The sequence below is a fragment of the Struthio camelus genome, chromosome 1, assembly GCF_040807025.1.
Source record: "Struthio camelus isolate bStrCam1 chromosome 1, bStrCam1.hap1, whole genome shotgun sequence".
In the NCBI taxonomy this organism is placed as follows: Eukaryota; Metazoa; Chordata; class Aves; order Struthioniformes; family Struthionidae; genus Struthio; species Struthio camelus.
This window is the reverse complement of record NC_090942.1, coordinates 142,128,889-142,145,623: the sequence shown is the minus strand read 5'-3', so window position 1 is coordinate 142,145,623 and position 16,735 is coordinate 142,128,889. Positions and strand designations below refer to the sequence as shown.

Below are 16,735 nucleotides of genomic sequence, written 5' to 3'. Positions count from 1 at the left end.
AGCTTTGTATGAGTTAAGAAGGCCAGACGGGCCCTGAGCACTACTCCATTGCAAATCCTGAAACCAGCAGTGCTGATAGCCCTCCCCCCAGCCTAAAAAGGCAATAGCAAGAGGGATACCTTAACACGCAGAAACATCTAGAACGGAGAGGGAGGCAGTTTAACGAAGCAATGTGTTAGGTAAGAACAGTTAGCAAGATCAGATATAAAATGTAGTACGTGCATGCCTGGATGCCTGTAGGTGTATACTGTGTTATTACTATGATCATTACTTAAGGGCACCTCCCATAATCCTGCTTGTTTTAAGAGAGAGAATAATCAGCAAGAAAATCTATGATTGCATCCAAATTGTTTTACCCAAGCTACAAGAGCAGCAAGTTCCTGGCACTGCCCAAGAACAAATCCTACCACTTCAAACACAGTAGCGGACAGATACACATGTTGCTGTTCATTTTTATGATGTAAATATTGAGTACCTCATTCCAGAAATGTTCTATTAAATGTTTTAACAAATTAAACAATTAAACAAATATGATCAGCTAAATCCAACCCTGATGTCAGTAATATGAATTCAGAATGTTCCAAGCAGTGAGAACTAAGCTGTCATCACAAGAGTACTTACTCACAGAGGGATTTTGAAAGGAAATTATAGGCACATGCGACTTTCATGTTGCCTCAGAACCAGAGAAAGAGAGTGCGATATCTAAAAATTGTTCAGTCGGTAGCATCAGGAACATGAGGCTACATACATACATAAATACATTGTAATCGGTTTTTCCCCCTTTGGAAGCTAACATTATTTGATTTGAATGCCATATCAACCCTTGCACAATCACAGCTACCCCAATCCCCCTATGAGCTTCATGCAGGAATCTGCTGGCTCAGAGATCGCTATATGGTTGGGGCCTATAGGCAGGTCTTCGTTGCACTATCAAGTTTGATGCATGTAGCTTGGTATCCAAGTCACTGGAGACTTGAATTAGGTCAGCACAGTGATGATTTACCCAGGCCAGGGCAAGGGACTGCATAGGAGTGGTCTAATGTCCTAGAAGCACTTATGAGTCAGAGCTTTGCTCGAACTCCATGTGACTATATTGTTTCCGGGTTTAAGCTCCTGCCATGACCTCTCAGTCCTGAGTGATCACCGACAGCTAGCTCGGATGTCCTGCTCCAGCAGTGCAGGTTGCCCTAAATGAGCTATTGTAAAATTCTGCCCACCTTGCCTGGCTGCCTGGGAGGGTCATTTCTCCAAATGACTGCACATATCCTCTATATAGGACGTGCATGTAATGTTAACATGCCTAGACTAATGCATTTGATGCTGCAGTGCTGAGGTTCAGAAGGCATTTTGTTTTTCAAACGTAACACCCAGAATTCTGCCGGATGCTCAGAAGAGGCCAATGGAAAAGAAAAAGTCAATAGTTTTAAGAAAGCACATTAAAAATTACCCTTAAGTTAAAAATAAGGCAGCATTTTCAGTGGGGGTGAGAGAAAGAAGGAGAGGAAGAGAGAAAAAACCATCACCAGAACACCAGCAGTGTTGCTGGCCACTATCACTTTTCTTAATAAATCAGGCTCTGCTTTCCTAGACACTGTAGATCTTTTACTAAGCATTTAATGGCTTGTCCATCTTCCTGCACAGTTCCCATGCTAACTCTCAGTTTTTTGTTTGTAAGATGCTTTGAGCCATAACAAGTATGAAAGGAACTACACAAACCCCGAGTCTATTCTCTCATATCCTAGCTAAGGCTCAGAGTCAAATACTGCTCTTGGATAGGCACAGGCAGCTCTGACGGTAGCCACTGGAGGTTTTCTGCATGTATCTGAGGACAGAATACAGGCCTTGATACTTTCAAACTGCTCAGATACTGGGGGGAAAGGTGTTTTAGCCTTGGAGCAACCTTTGAAAAATGCCTGCATCGTACTGTAGCCACTTGAAAGGCGTTAGTGTTCAGGCAGATCTGTAGCAGTTTTGTGATCAGAGAGGACCTGTAAAGGTCACCTGCCATGGAAAAGAAATTTCCCAGGACAAAAAGGTCTTAAAATATTTCATTACAGAAATAAACTTTTCAGGCCTTAAAACATATTAAATATATGAGAATTCCTAGAAGTCTATATTGTTCCCCTTAGGGGTGCCAGATTTTATTTACAAAGCCTGTATATTGCTGTAGCAAGGAGTCTTCATGGATAAAAAAGTGCTTAAGGCATTATGATGGATAGGCGGATTGCAGGGAATGGAAAAAAAAACCACATAGAAGCTCCCCGTAGCAGAATAGCATAAACATTTCCCCATAGGAGTCATATTAGGATACAAGGTTTTTCTCTGCTCTTTGCTTTAAGAGTGATGCACATAAATAAATAAATAAATAATTACATGAAAACATCTACAGCACTCAATAAATGTGTTTACTTCATCCTGGTCTTGAGTGTGCTAGCACAATAAACCAGCGTATGCTGGACAACAGTTACTACTGGTGATTCTACATTATTGTAGCTTTGAAATAAAATAGCTTAATCTTCATTTCCTTTGAAACACAAAAGCAGTGAACCCACATAGCCTTGCTATAACTCATAGTTTGTTTTCTACATATTTCCTGGTTCCAGACTGAACTCAGTTTTTAACAACTACAGAGTCTTGAAAGCAGAAATTAATACGACAAAACAAAGACTTCTAATTCAAAGGATGCTAATGTCAAATACCCACATGTGTGTTAATAATTAATTGTTTTCTTGCTAACAAGTTCAGGTTTTTCATTCATTAGTTAGTGACCCCAAGGGTCAGTTTTTCTATGAGAAATAGAAACATTTAGGATTCTCTCTTCCTAGCCCATGACTAATTTATAGCCTCTCATGGAGTCAGGTGCAAAGATTCAAGATTCAATTTATCACCCCAGGCAATTCCCACTTTAAGAGATAGCGCAGGTATTCTGCAGGAATAAATGAAGGGAAACATTAATGATGTCAAACCAACAGTAGTATCCCCTACAGAGCTCATATCTTTCAAATTCATAGAGATACATCAAGATATGGAATGTCTTTTATACTTATGTGGAAAGATTATAAAGCCCTTTAATAATCTCCCACCAGAAAAAAAAAAAAAAAGGGGAAAAAAAAAGGAGAATGAACACTACACTTTTCACAGTGAACATTTTTGACTACAGCTGGTAGTTTTCCCTTGGCCTGTTCTCTCTTGACTAACTGATTTATTTTAACTTCTACCTTTCTCAGATTCATCTAACATTTCCCGTTCCCAATCTTGCTTGGCAAGAGGCAAGCACAGAAATAGCATAACAGGAGGAATCAGACACCTAAGAAAAAAAGTTAAATCAAAAGCATTCTGTCCAGTTTTCCACTTTTTTTTCCAGCAAGATCACCACATAAATATTTGCTTTGTGCGTTTGTTCAGCTTAACTGATACGTTATTAATAACCACAATACTGTTCAAATAGCCATGCCTTCTTTTCAGTAGCTACCCACCTGCTCTCCCAGTATGTTTCTCTGGGACTGATTCCAGGGGAACATCATCTTTCAGAGGAGGGCGGATCATCCTGAAAGATGTCCAGTGCTCTGTGTGAACCTTAGAGATTTTTCTGGCTCAGGAATACCTGAACCATGGCCAAAACACTGAACTTCTGCCTTTGTTTCCCTTTCTGTAAAACTGGAGCACTTTGTACAGATTTGCTCATACTGAAAAACACTTGGTAAATGCAAGTTAATTACAGTGTTATTACTTGAATAACTTCTGAGAGGATGACTGATTACTGGGATACAGCAACACAATGAATTCTGTATATGGTACAATAAATTTTTAGATTTTTTGTTCTTTTAAAATACATTGTAAGCCTTTAAATGGGAAATTGCTTTAGTACAGTAGAGAACAGTAGTTCACCCTTTTCTTAATCTTAGGAAAACACTGCTCATATCACTTCATCATAGTTTAATATTTTGGTTTTTTTTTTTTGATTGCATTCACTCGATTTCATCATTTAATCTGAGGACTCAAAATGATTAGAAAAATAATGCTCTGGAACTGTTGAAAATATGCACCAAAATTAGTGCTGTCCAGAGAAAAATAGGTTATACATTGGTAAACACTTCTTGCTGGTATCTGTTAACTCCAAACAGTGATTAAGTATTTTGGATGTTTCTCCTGTTTAAAAACTTTTTCATTCTATTTGGGTAGGGACAGTCTTCTACTTTCTTTAAATTTTAAGGTAATCTTCAGACATTAATATTGGAATGACACCAAATTTAAGTCATTAAAGGAGACATTTAACTCGCTTATATTTTAAACCTTATAGTTAAGGGTTACATCTAAGCATCTAGACTCCCTCTGTACTGGAGAAAGACAAGAACCTCCAGAGTGTATGTAGGATGAAATGACCTACCTATTTCCTTCACAGTCAACTGTGAAACTGTCTAACATTTTGATTGCTGACGTTAGGAGAGCAAAATTCCTACTTTTAATTAATTATCCAGGATTGATATCAGAAAGAGGAGTAATATAGACTACACTTATAAAAGGGGTCTATAAAAAGAGAAACTGGAGACTAAGCAAATTCACCTCTGCTTATGTCCTTTTTCGAAGGGTAAAACTTTCAACCTGCAGTTGGAAGAGGTTCATTTTCTCACTGAAGAGAGAACAGAGTTTCCAGAGCTATTGTCTATGACTAAAATAGAAGTAAAATATCCTAACTTCAGATATCGAAAACACCTCAGGAATCAATGTTTAAAGGTCTCCTTTATAAGGCTGCTTCCTGTTATGTTTTTCAGCCATTAAAAACTGAATTTTCCTAGGTATAACCATGTTACTCATTCTAATAGCCATTTTCAGTTATCACATGACATCTGTAGACTGCAGTAACCTCAGTGGCAGTTCTGTTACATGTTTACACTAAAAAAGATTGTGCTCAACTATTTCTTTATCCTTAGATTAAGAAATGTTGGAAACATCTGTAATAATGCAATATGGCAACTGTAGATAGCTGCTGAATATTCTTAAATGATTGGCTGTATGAAGATCAACATTTGTCTTCTTGTAGCCTGATATATTTAAAGTACTCTATGTCAAGGCAATTTTCAACACAGTGTATTTCAAGACATTTATTTTACTATGGTAAACATTAGGGCTTAAATAACCTTAAAGGCTAATTTTTCACAAAAAATTCAACACAGTAGTAGGTAAAGACTGCTTTTTTCTTGTTTTAAATTCTTACCATTCATCTGAAATGTACAATATCTTCAAGAATGCAATAAAACTGTTTTTATAATTACATACAATTTCTATCACTAATCAAAAGAAGTATTTTGAAGGAAGTAGGATGAATGGTACTGGAAATAGAAGCATGAAGTTAAGTGAACACTTAATATCAAGAAAATAATCCTGTAAATAACAGACAAGACTAGTGCTAAAGCCTACAAGGGCTGGATGGGACATAATGAAGCCTCTGAAAAGATGTGAGAATAATGAGTCATTGGCAGAGGCTTCCTGCATCTTTTCCACTAATAAATTCTGTTTTAGTAAGAAACGTCTATAATCTGTAACTGTTTCTGACCTCAAGGAATCTTTCCTTTTTTCTATAACGAAGGAAGACTTCCTATTCTAGAGGCTGCAGTACCAGTCTCCCGGGTGAAAGGCCAGAGAAACATCTCAAGCAAACATTCTGGTGGCAATAATATAGTGACTGGTAACCATACAAAATATTGTTTATACCTCTTCTCAGAACCCAAGCAGAAAAATCACAATGTTATGCCTGAGGACAATGGAAAATACACAGTCATAAATTGCCCTCTGTTCTGCTAAACTGTCAGTTCCAAACAACACGACAGATGTTTTTCTCTTTGTCACCTCCAGCTGCTCTTACAGCAACTATCATGAAAGTAAGGAGAGAAATTGCACACAGTGCACATATTACTTTCTTTTGCATTTTTATTCTGCAGTCTTGTGATAGTAGGAATGTATAATGCCAGAGCAGTAGAGTTTCTGGTTTTACAATCCAAACAACTTTTTCTCATTAAAATCAAACATTTCATAACAGGATATTCCTTTTAAAAATAAAAACAAATATGCACTGAACATTTCCATCTACATACCACTGTGTATATTTTGCAGCAATGAAGGATGTACAGCAAAGAATTAAATAGGAAAAAGTTCTAAACATCTAGTCTCACTGGGAGTTAGCCCTCAGAAAGGCTAGCTTCTGAAAACAATATTCGATATTATTCACGGAATTGTAAAACATATCTGCATTGAGAAAGTTGACTTTTTTACTTGTGAAATAAATTAGCTGCAAATTAGTAACCCTTTAGACAAAGTATCATGAGAGACATTGTTAGCAGAAATGAAGTCCTGCCCAGCAGGTTACTCATCTACAAAGGCATGCTTAAATTGTTCTTATCCTGATTTCATGTGAGCTCCTGCAGAAAGATTCCTGGGGCTGTAGACATGTGGAATTAATCAATCAGATAAACCATCCCTAATTTTTACAAAGTTTTATTTTGTGCTGAATTTGATTTTGACACAAATCCATTATTTAATATCATATCTGATCCAGGTTACAAGCTGACTGGGATCTGTCCTTTAATGAAAATCCTATGCTACCTTAGTTGTTCTACATGAGGCTAAGCAGTTTTTAACTAATATCCCTCATTAGATCAGTTATTAAGGTCTTAGTTTTAACAACGCTATGGAAAACAGTTACTGAGGAACCTGTACTTGCTTTGAAAAAATTCTCAGGGGTGGTAAGATGGGTACCAATACAAGATGATGGGCTTGTGGCTAATTAAGATGTTGACTGAGCCTATGTTAATTATCATCCATCAGACTGTGCTTGATTAACATGTAAATTGGTAAACTCTCTCCTGCAATTGCCCTATCATCTGAGCTCTAATTAGGCCTGAAAACACACAATAGCTGGACTTGTAATTTAGAATGTTCAGTTGGGGAAATTATTTTTTGGCATGCACAAAAGAACTGTGTGTCTGGGAGCATATTCTTTTTTTTCCCACATACACAAGAGTATATTAAACAGAAACACTATATATGTGTGTACATAATTAGGAAGTTTAAAGACATCTCAGCAAAAGGACTTCATAAAAGAGGAGCATAACAAAAGGACAGCGTTACTCTCCTCTGCTAGTTTTCTCAGAGTCAATGGCCCTATACAGTCAATGAAGAGAGGTAGGCACATCTAGAAGACAAGTCTAGAAGACAAACCATCTAAGATAGTCGTTCTGCCAACTTAGGTGTTATGAAGAACCTTCTGAAGGTATGTCACAGTCAGATGACCTAACCTATAAAGGATATGGCCTCATGTTTTCTATCCGTTATCCTTAGACATTACCAGCTCAACATCTTACAAAGACCACCCAAATCAGTTCGCAGGGACTTTCAGAGGTATCTATGTCTCCTCCTTGGCTAAGGATTTAAAACAGAATTTTGAGTGTTCAGATACGGCCTGCATCTCTGTCTCGACTGCAAAGGAGCCCAGTGTCCTAATTTGGCTATTCAAATTAGATGCCTTCAGAAGATTAGATGAATACCGATTTCTCCTTCCTTCCTGCTTTCCTTCTTCTCCCCTACTACTATAATTAGCAGGAACACATTAATTTTGGTCCATAAATAACACAGCTCTTTTTCTTCCAGAATACTGACATAATAAAATGATGTCCAAAAAAAACCGGTTATTCAAATTATGCCATGAAGAGTAGGATTCAGCTCCGGATTATGACACCTAAGTTTAGAGGTTTATGGGTAACTGTCTACAGAGGACCTCACTGCCTAAGCCCTCATTGTAGCCAGTGGCCACCTAGTCAACCTGAGCCGTGGAACCTGAAGACCTGTTGAGCTGGTGAGATGAAAGTCTCCATTCAGAGGCTTGGACATAGGTGCCTAGCAGTATTCCAAATGCCCTGGCATGCCCACTTCTCCAAAAAGGCAATGTATGCATATGCCCAGTGTCATATTTGCCAGCCCCATGTGGATGTCTAAGGTATCTTATGGCATCTCAGAGGTCATTAGATGCCCGTGGGGGGAGCATTGAACTGAGCCATAGGTACCTACTGTCAGATGGGCTGTATCACACATAAACCTTCACACACAGATGCCCAAATTCAGGAGTCCTTATCTGGAACTGAAATCCACCCAAACTGCATTATACATGCTCTCTGCTTTCACTGTAGCACTCTCTCAGCATCTACTGACATTTCAAAACCATCTTTCCAGGCAATTTATAGAAACAGACTACAAAAGGGAGCAGAGCTACACAAATAATAGCCTTGAAAATGGGAATAGCACCCAGTGCAAAGTCTGATATATGGCCTTGAAACTGCAAGGAGCAAAAAAATCATTGACAGAACTTCTAACAGACAGGTGAGCTGTCCGTGTAGGGCACTTCCCTAGTATCAGCAGAGTGCATTCATCTCTTCCACAATGTGTGAGAAAGTAAGTCACAAAGGGCAATTAATAACTACCTAAATCTGACCCAGCTAAACTCAGTGAAAAAAATTATGAGTTAGAATTGTTGTCCAAGTCCTAACATAACCCCCACCTTCACCAACCCATCTACTGAGAAGCCTGGGACAATCATGGGAGAAAGGCACAAGCGGTCAAAATTCACTGTTACTGTTATGTCATCTGAGAATGCTCTGAAAGCATTGGGAGTCCCAAAGTCTCAGTTTACAGCATTTCTACAGTTGGTTGCATTGGACAAGAAGGACCAGTGCATAAAAAAAAATGCTTTGCACATTTTTCTAATCTAGATGAGTGACAGGTTGACCCTTACCTTCCTTTACTTAGCACTGAGATGTATGAGAACTCCAGTTTCTTCATGGAAGTAAAAATAATCTATCTCTTTTTCCATCTCTACATAACCCAGAAAACTTCAAAATCTCTTACAGACCTAGATAGATGTCAGCTAATTATGTACTGAGCTTGAATAGACTCAGGTATGGTTGGAAGTTAATAGTTCTTTCCCCTTAGTAAATCAGTGGTGGCCTTTCCCTAAGTGTCAGCCAAAGGATCATTAACATTTCAGTCCCACTTTTAATTGGATAAGACCATATATCTTAGCCATTTAATTCTACATCAAATATGAGACCTTGATAGACAGCATCCTGCTCAGTCTGCCACATCATGTGGGCCAAATTTTAACTTGTAATGGATCATAAGTCAATTGGCTAGACCCTGAAGTTTTATAACGAAAATGGATGTGTTGCTTTTCTAGAAGACTCAGAACTCTAATATGAAAGATACCCACTGCATCCAACCAGAAAGGACAACAAACATGTACTCACATTATAGGTCTTCAAAGATAAGGAAATACGGCCATATAGCACTGTGACAGATGCTGGGCAGGTACTGCGATGCTTGTGAACTTTGAAAACCTCAACCATACTTTACAATCTGCCACAACTCTTGCACTCAAACCATCCTGCAGATCATCTCCTGCTCAGTAGGCAAATTTCTATCTGTTTATATTGGATTAAAAAAAAAAAAAACAAGTAAACCTCAAACTATAAAATAGGCTGCACTTCTGAGATGCTGGAGGATGTACATAATGAAAAGATGCATCAGAACTCACATGAGAAGTTCTGAAAATTGCAGGAAATTAGTTGGAAACTATATATCTCATTTAAATTTATATGACAAAACAAAATATTCTGCATGTTGCTATATATTCTATTATTTCGTGTGTAAGAATGGCTGAATTAAGGTCTAACTACTTTCACGCAATTTAAAAAAAAAAACAGACAGAGTTGATTTTGAAGCAACATTCAAAAAACTCTTGTTTTGTCAGAAAGTCAAGTGGGAGCTGTATTCTTTAATTCCTATCCTACTGCACCAGACTGGACCTCCTGCTGTTTAGTGCTTGTAAAATGGCAGCTTCCCATGAGAGCCCAGATGTGTTTTCTGCCAGTTAAGGGTACAGAAAGTAGATCTCCTTTACACTGTGTTTAGCCTGACTAACAACGACATTCGCTTCTGGTAGTTATTTCTAGGAAGATAGGTAGCCAAGAGCTCTGAGCATATGCTTTGTAGATCTTCTGTGAAATAACAATCAAAGAAAGCGTTTAGTTATCTCAGAAGATGCATGATGTTAGCATGTATCTTAACAGGTCAGGCCAAATAACATCTCTTACAGTGGCACAGAGAGGGGAGAGTACTAACAAGAACATGTTGAAAATTTATCTTCAGTCTACCTACTGCTTTTTAATACATTGCTACTAATTTATATCATGCGTATATGTGTGTATACATATGTATATATATACACATACAGAAAAACACATTTTTTCTGGCTATATGGACTTTTTGTGAAGTCTAGATTAAGAAATGTGAAAAAGCTCACTTAAATTTCACCAACTTGCAGCGCAGCACCAGTATGGCAGCTGTAGCCTTAAGCTTTCTTTTATAGAACTGTCTATCTGTTTCAAGAAGTAATATTATAGTTTTCATCTGTCTACACCTTCCACTTGTGTATTTACATGACAAAAAGCAGATAGCTAATTACTGTTAGAATCTGTTTAGACTGCTCTAATTTTATGAGTAAATGGTTGTTAAATTTAGTTAGATGTGTTTCCATTCAGCTTTGAAATTAATTTTGTCCTGGTTTAATTTAATAAAAGACATTTATAGCCAAGATTTACTTCTCCTTTATGTGTAAATGTTATATTAGTGGTGATCTTTCATTTGCAATTATAAGCTCTCTTTCCAATAATAACTGCCATATAAAAGTATATGTATTTCTACTTTATATTAAAATGATAGGATAACCACAGTTCTGCTTCAGGCAGTTAATTTTAGGACTCTCTTACCAGGACCAACAATGTTAGTGCAGTTCTATTGCCATCAAGCTGTATGGATATCCACGGTGAGTTACTTTATGTCAGATTAGTGCCTTATTTCTTCAAAATCACACTTGGAAATTTAGAATTCATGAAAACTAGAGAAGACGTAACCGTCAACACACTCCTTTACCTCTATAAATTAAAGGATGTCATTGAAGAGTTTAGAAAAACTGAACCAGAGTAGTTTCTCCACTAGAGAACCAAGGAACCTTAACTGGTGTATTAATGATCCAGGAACCCATTCTGCCTTGTTTGCAATGAAAGCAAGGAGGTGAAAATAATAAACACTCTATATGCTCTATAGTCCAGAGATACTGTACCTTAGTCTGTAGAAAGCCTATAGAAGCCTAACCTGAAACGTCGTTTTACTAAACACAGACCCTGTTGTCATTTGGCAGAAATGACATTTATTGCTAGGAGCTGGGAGGAGTATGTGATAAAGACCACAGTAAATTAACTTTTATTCTCAAAGGGAGGAGTAACTCATACTTGCACTGCTATTTCAAGGGTCATGGCCGTATCTAGTGGTGCAGCACAAAGAGATGATTTATGTTTCTCATGCTTCTAAAACTGTTAATAAGCTAAAGAGAAATAACATTTTTATCATTCTTCTTGAAATACTACTGTCAAGAGTCTACCAAATTCTTATATTTAATCAGTGTATTTGTCTATTCTTGGGCCTCTGAAACAAATCTCGTTAGTGGTTGTTTTAATGGAGATTTTTGTTTCTAGGCCAAAAGAGAACCATAGTAACTGCACACTTCCTAAACCATTTCATTCATGAATGGGAAATGAGTCTCCAAATCTTTACTCACATGAGTAATCACATTGATATCCCTGGGCCTTCCATTATTAAGAGGTAGAATTGTGAGTATAAATTTGCTGGACTTGAATGCGGCACTTCATTACTTCGTATGAGTGAAATCTGTAGCTGAAACCAATAGCTAAGTATGTAAAGCATATAAAATATATACATTCTTTCATGGAGGTCTGGTTAAAACGCCTCTATCAATTTTGTTGCAGCATCAACAAACAAGCATATCATTGAAAAGAGACATACAGACTATAGGCAGTAATTACAAAGACTCGTTTTAGATAGACATTCTAAACTCAATAGGGGAGTTGGGAATTGTCTACTAGAAAGAACTGAATAATAGTGAAAAAGGTCAACGCTTCCTGAAAAACTGACATACTAAGTCACGGACCAAGTTTTCGGTTCTCTGTCAATCAGTAGTGTAACTGTTGTCAATCATTCCCCCTTACCTTGTTTGTGATTTTTGAATGGCCACAAAAGAAACTTTTGTTGGTAATTATGGCCTTTACAATTCATCTGAGCCACAAGAAGGATTTTCATAGCATGCCTGTGCGATAGATGTGGTGTGCCCCAAGCTGCGCTCACGTATGTCCAACCAATTCAAGCTAAAGTTTCCCACGATTATATGAAAGGAAATAAAAGACTCAGAGAAATACAAGTCACTATTCTAAAAATAACAAGAAGAGAGGAAAGGGAAAGGATAGCCAATATCTTCTTTTTCTTTTCTTTTTCTTTTTTCTTTTTTTGCTCCCAAAAGAGGATAAGTCTGAAAACTTTCTCTTTGGAAGGGTGCAGTTAGACAGGATATGCACCTGTGTAACTTGAATCTTCTGAAAGGTTCTTTATATTCCCCACCTAACCACATGCACTGATCAGGAGCATTCTGCAAAAAATTAGTGCCAAGATTTAATGCTCCTGCATTTATTTTTTAACACCAGAGATCTTGCTGGACTTTTCCTTTCCCCAAATATTTTCACCTTCCATGGATACATTTTTCTTTGTTTACTTTGGCTATGAATTCAAGTGACCTATCTTGTCTCTGCTGAAAATAGGAAGAAAAGATTTGTGAGAGAAGGTTCTCACATAAAATCCAGTTTTGGAATTGATCCAGAAGAGTGACAAATCTGATAACATCAAAGACAACATCTGAAAGTGGGATTTAGGCAGAACAGCTTTTTCAACAAATTGTAGTATCTATAAATTTACCAATTTCTAAACATCTGAGACCCTTTATTTGTTTATTTTCCTAGCTTTGCTGAAAGAAAGGCTGAAGCAACTTTGGAAAAATAGCAGCAAAGTTGTTCAGCGGAAATCAGCCCCTTTACTGTAAACAGTGCCTCTCCACAAACTATGCAGCTGTACAAAGCAGAGACAATGCAGGGGACCCTCAGCATCATTAACCAACTTCCCCTCCTCATGAAACAATCACTTCCATAAAGCAATTACAATAGCATCGTGGAACAGTAGAACAAGTGAAAAAAAAATAACCTTACCAGCTTCTCCTACAGTACAGGGCTGAAAGGAGAACAAAACCCCCAGCTGCCGTATCACATGCAATTGGTCTCTCAGAATGAATTGACTGAAAGAACTATGAAAGGCTAAAGTCTTTCGTCCCCTCTGTTTAGCTTCTCTTCAGCTCCCTCTCTCCGAGTCTCCTCACAAAGCCATTCTCCTATTCCCTAATCCTCACACAGGAAAAAGAAGCACACACCAAATGACTTCAGCAGAAACGATCCTCCTGGGAGGTGGGGGAAGAGATTCTGCTGGCATTCAACCATTGCGGCAGGCTAATCCTCAGAGAGGGTATCCAAACAAGCTCGCCTCCGCACTGGTCATTTGGGCAGCAGGCAGCAAAGCCCATGCAAACAGCGCTTCATGACAAGGCATGAAAAAGTGCACATCCCCATTCATCACCCCCTCAGCTGCTAATTTCTGGAACGAGCACACCCCTTGGTACTTGTAAGAGTTCCCTGTCTGTATCTCAGTTAGCCAGCACCAAAGTATTTAGCTTTTTTTTTTTTTTCCAATTAGCTATGTGACTTCCTAAAGCTGTTATTGGGCCTAAGAATTTTTTTAAACAAAGAACATGCAAATAAACCTTACATATTTCAGACAGGAGGATAACAACAAAGACATTCCCTCCAGATAATAAATAATCAAAACATATGAAAGTAAAAAGACACCAGCAGACATGAAACTGATGATAACATTAGGAATCGCCAAAATTAAAAACAATATAGAAAGCACCAGTGCCTCCCCAAAATGCTTTTGATATAATCAGAATAAATTATTGCATTTTTTAGGATGAAGAAAGATTTCTATCTACATTCTCAGGGACAGCATTTTTTCCAGATAATCTATCCTGAAAGCATACCATAGATATCAAGATAACATACTCTACAAATTCTCTACTTTACAAGAAAGCTTTAAATCTCTGTTAAAAATGTTGTTGTCATATTAGTTTTTAATATAAGCTTTACCTTTCTGTGATATACTGAGATCCACAAATAAACAGCTGCCACAAAGTAAATCAAAGACCTAGAAAAGCAGATGGCATAATTTCACATCTTAAATGACGGCTGTGAGCCTTCCAGTAATAATTTATAAGGAGACTTCCTCCTGCTTGTTCTTCTGCTCGGCAGCATGCTGTTTGGGCCTTTCAAACAAAATAAATAGACTTCAAAACACCAGCTTGACACACACAAACACTTACCAATGCTATTTCAACCTGACACAAGCTGACTTTGTTCTTCTGTGACCCTGGACAGAAAACTGAGGTGACAGTTTGATGGATGAGATCTTTTTTTCACAATATGGGCTGTGACTTCACAGCTCTGTCTCCCCATTATTGCTTATCTGAAGGGGATAAGGGAGCAGAAGAGGATCTTCCACCCTACAGAGGCATTTAAACAATAAAAATGAACCAAACGTGCAGTAAATGCCTGGAACATCTTTTTCCTGCCTCAGAGTTGGGAAATTGGGGGAATCCTCTTCCATTTTTGTTGGGGTTTGGGAGTAGGAGGTGATTAGGAAGAGGCTCCAAGGAGAGGAATCAATCACAATAGTTTACTCCAAATCTTATTTTAGTTTAAGCAAACAGCAGTAGCAGCAGGGAAAGAAGGAAGGAAGGAAGGAATTTTGTTTCATTTATGATCAAAGAAGACTTGGAACTTTGTGAATTTTTTTTACCTATGTTAATTTAATTGCTTTACCAGGACTCTTAGATAATTCTTTACTTCTCAAAGGCCTCAGTAACCTAAGGCAAACCATTGCAATGGGCATTCTTTATTACATAAAAATTATCATAAAATATCAGAGGAGTCATAAATATTCAAAAACAAACTAGTGTCTGCAAATTCAGTATTTGAATGCAGATCCTCTGCTCAAATGAGTTCAGAAATCTTTTTAAAAGGTTAACATGCTTAACATAAAACCTGCCACTTTTTACAAAACTGTCCTTAAGAAATTACCTTTCCATGAAAAAGCTAGAAAAGATGAATCACTTCCCTAAAACGTAAGGCTCAACCTTCCATAGGGTCCAGCTCATTAACATTATATCCTAAAATACGAAATAAGTCTCTTGTTTCCTTAAAGAGGAACACAGATTTCCCAAAACCTCATATCTGTTTCTGCATGTTCATCTAATCAAATCATACATATGGTCCATTATGATAATACTGGAGGGCCTCAAGTCTCTGATTTTATGGGTGGAAACTGAGGCCAAATGACTGAGATCAAGCAATTCTCTGGCAGGAAGCCTGATCTCTTCTGGTCCACACTAGTGCACCCCATGACTAGTATCCCTGCTTTCTGGAAGATTATTTCTGACACCAAGGACTAGTTTACACTTTGTTTGAGATCAAGGTTTTTATATGTTCATATTTGTTATCACACAAATTATGTTGCTCTTGTTTCTAGTTTTGGAATCCATTAAAAAATATAAAGTCCTTACAACAGCAAAAATTAGTCACAAATATAACCCTTATTTATACTTTCAAAAATGCAATTGACTTTCCAAGAGGATTTACTTTGTGTCAGATGACAGTATTTATGTACTTTCAAATTTATGAAAATTTTTTCTGTAGAATTTCTGTGAAGTAGTACCCAACTTAAGAAAATATTGACGGATAATCAGATGGAAACAGGAGATTGATACCAAAAAACAAATTGTGAGATTCATATACAAGAATATTTGCAGTTATCTTTTTGTTTCACCCATGCAACTGATTTTTTTTTTCTCTCTGAGAACCACCTTAGAATTACACACTTGCTTTAGCTGAGTCCCATTCAAAGATTTAGGTGGGAATGTAGTGTGGTGAAAGTCATGTAGTGTGAATTTCACCCTTTAAAAAGGAGTCTTTTAAAAGATGTACTTGTGAACCATTTATCTCCCAATTACAGCCTCTAAACTGCTGTCCTTGCTTCTTTGTCTACCAATCTGAGAACATTCACATTATAAAGAAGGAAATACATTAAATGTATTTTATAAACAGCAAGAACAGTTCATAGACCACTTTGTCACCTCTAAATAACAAAGTTCATAATTCATAAAGTTCGTGTAATTAACTATGATATAGTACAAATGAGAAGAGCTTTACCTGTCAAATGAGAGAGTGAATGAGCTCCACTCAGTTTGAAAATTATAGTCATCCTTGTACCTGGAAACTAGTTAAAAACAGTTTGCCTCGGAAAAACACCCTCAGAATAGGGCATAACAATAAAAACAGCAAGCACCAAAAGGCACTCGTTTTTCATGCTCATAGTAGAACATAACTTTTAGACTAATGACAAATACATGAAGAAAGCCTGATCTTTGGGAAGTATCAGCAAGCTTACATGCTCTGCTACACAATTTTTCCTCTATTTGCTTCTTTTTTTGTCTGTGTGATATGTTGAATATACCTTATTTGCATTGCATTGCCTCCCTTCTCTGTTTCTTGAATTAACAAAAAAGCATAAGGCAAGGACTTTTGGATAATAGCTCTACATTTTTAATAGTGATCATAAGTGCATTTCAAATCCTCTTTCCTACAAGCAGAATGGCGCAGGCAATTGCACTGGAAATGACTCCAGC

At 37.4% G+C, this 16,735-nt stretch overlaps 1 protein-coding gene across 3 annotated transcripts in view; it reads right to left on the bottom strand.

The window, feature by feature from the left end:
- MID1 (midline 1) overlaps positions 1 to 16,735 on the bottom strand; it is a 249,004-nt gene that overhangs the window by 170,722 nt on the left and 61,547 nt on the right. The window contains exon 1 of one of the 3 annotated variants that reach the window (XM_068920773.1): positions 13,155 to 13,364. The exons of 1 other annotated variant lie outside the window; for it this stretch is intronic. The gene's annotated coding sequence lies outside the window, so the exon portion shown is untranslated. Of the gene's footprint in view, positions 1 to 13,154; positions 13,365 to 16,735 lie in introns of those variants that run through there. One more of the 3 variants, XM_009683677.2, reaches the window with a different exon arrangement.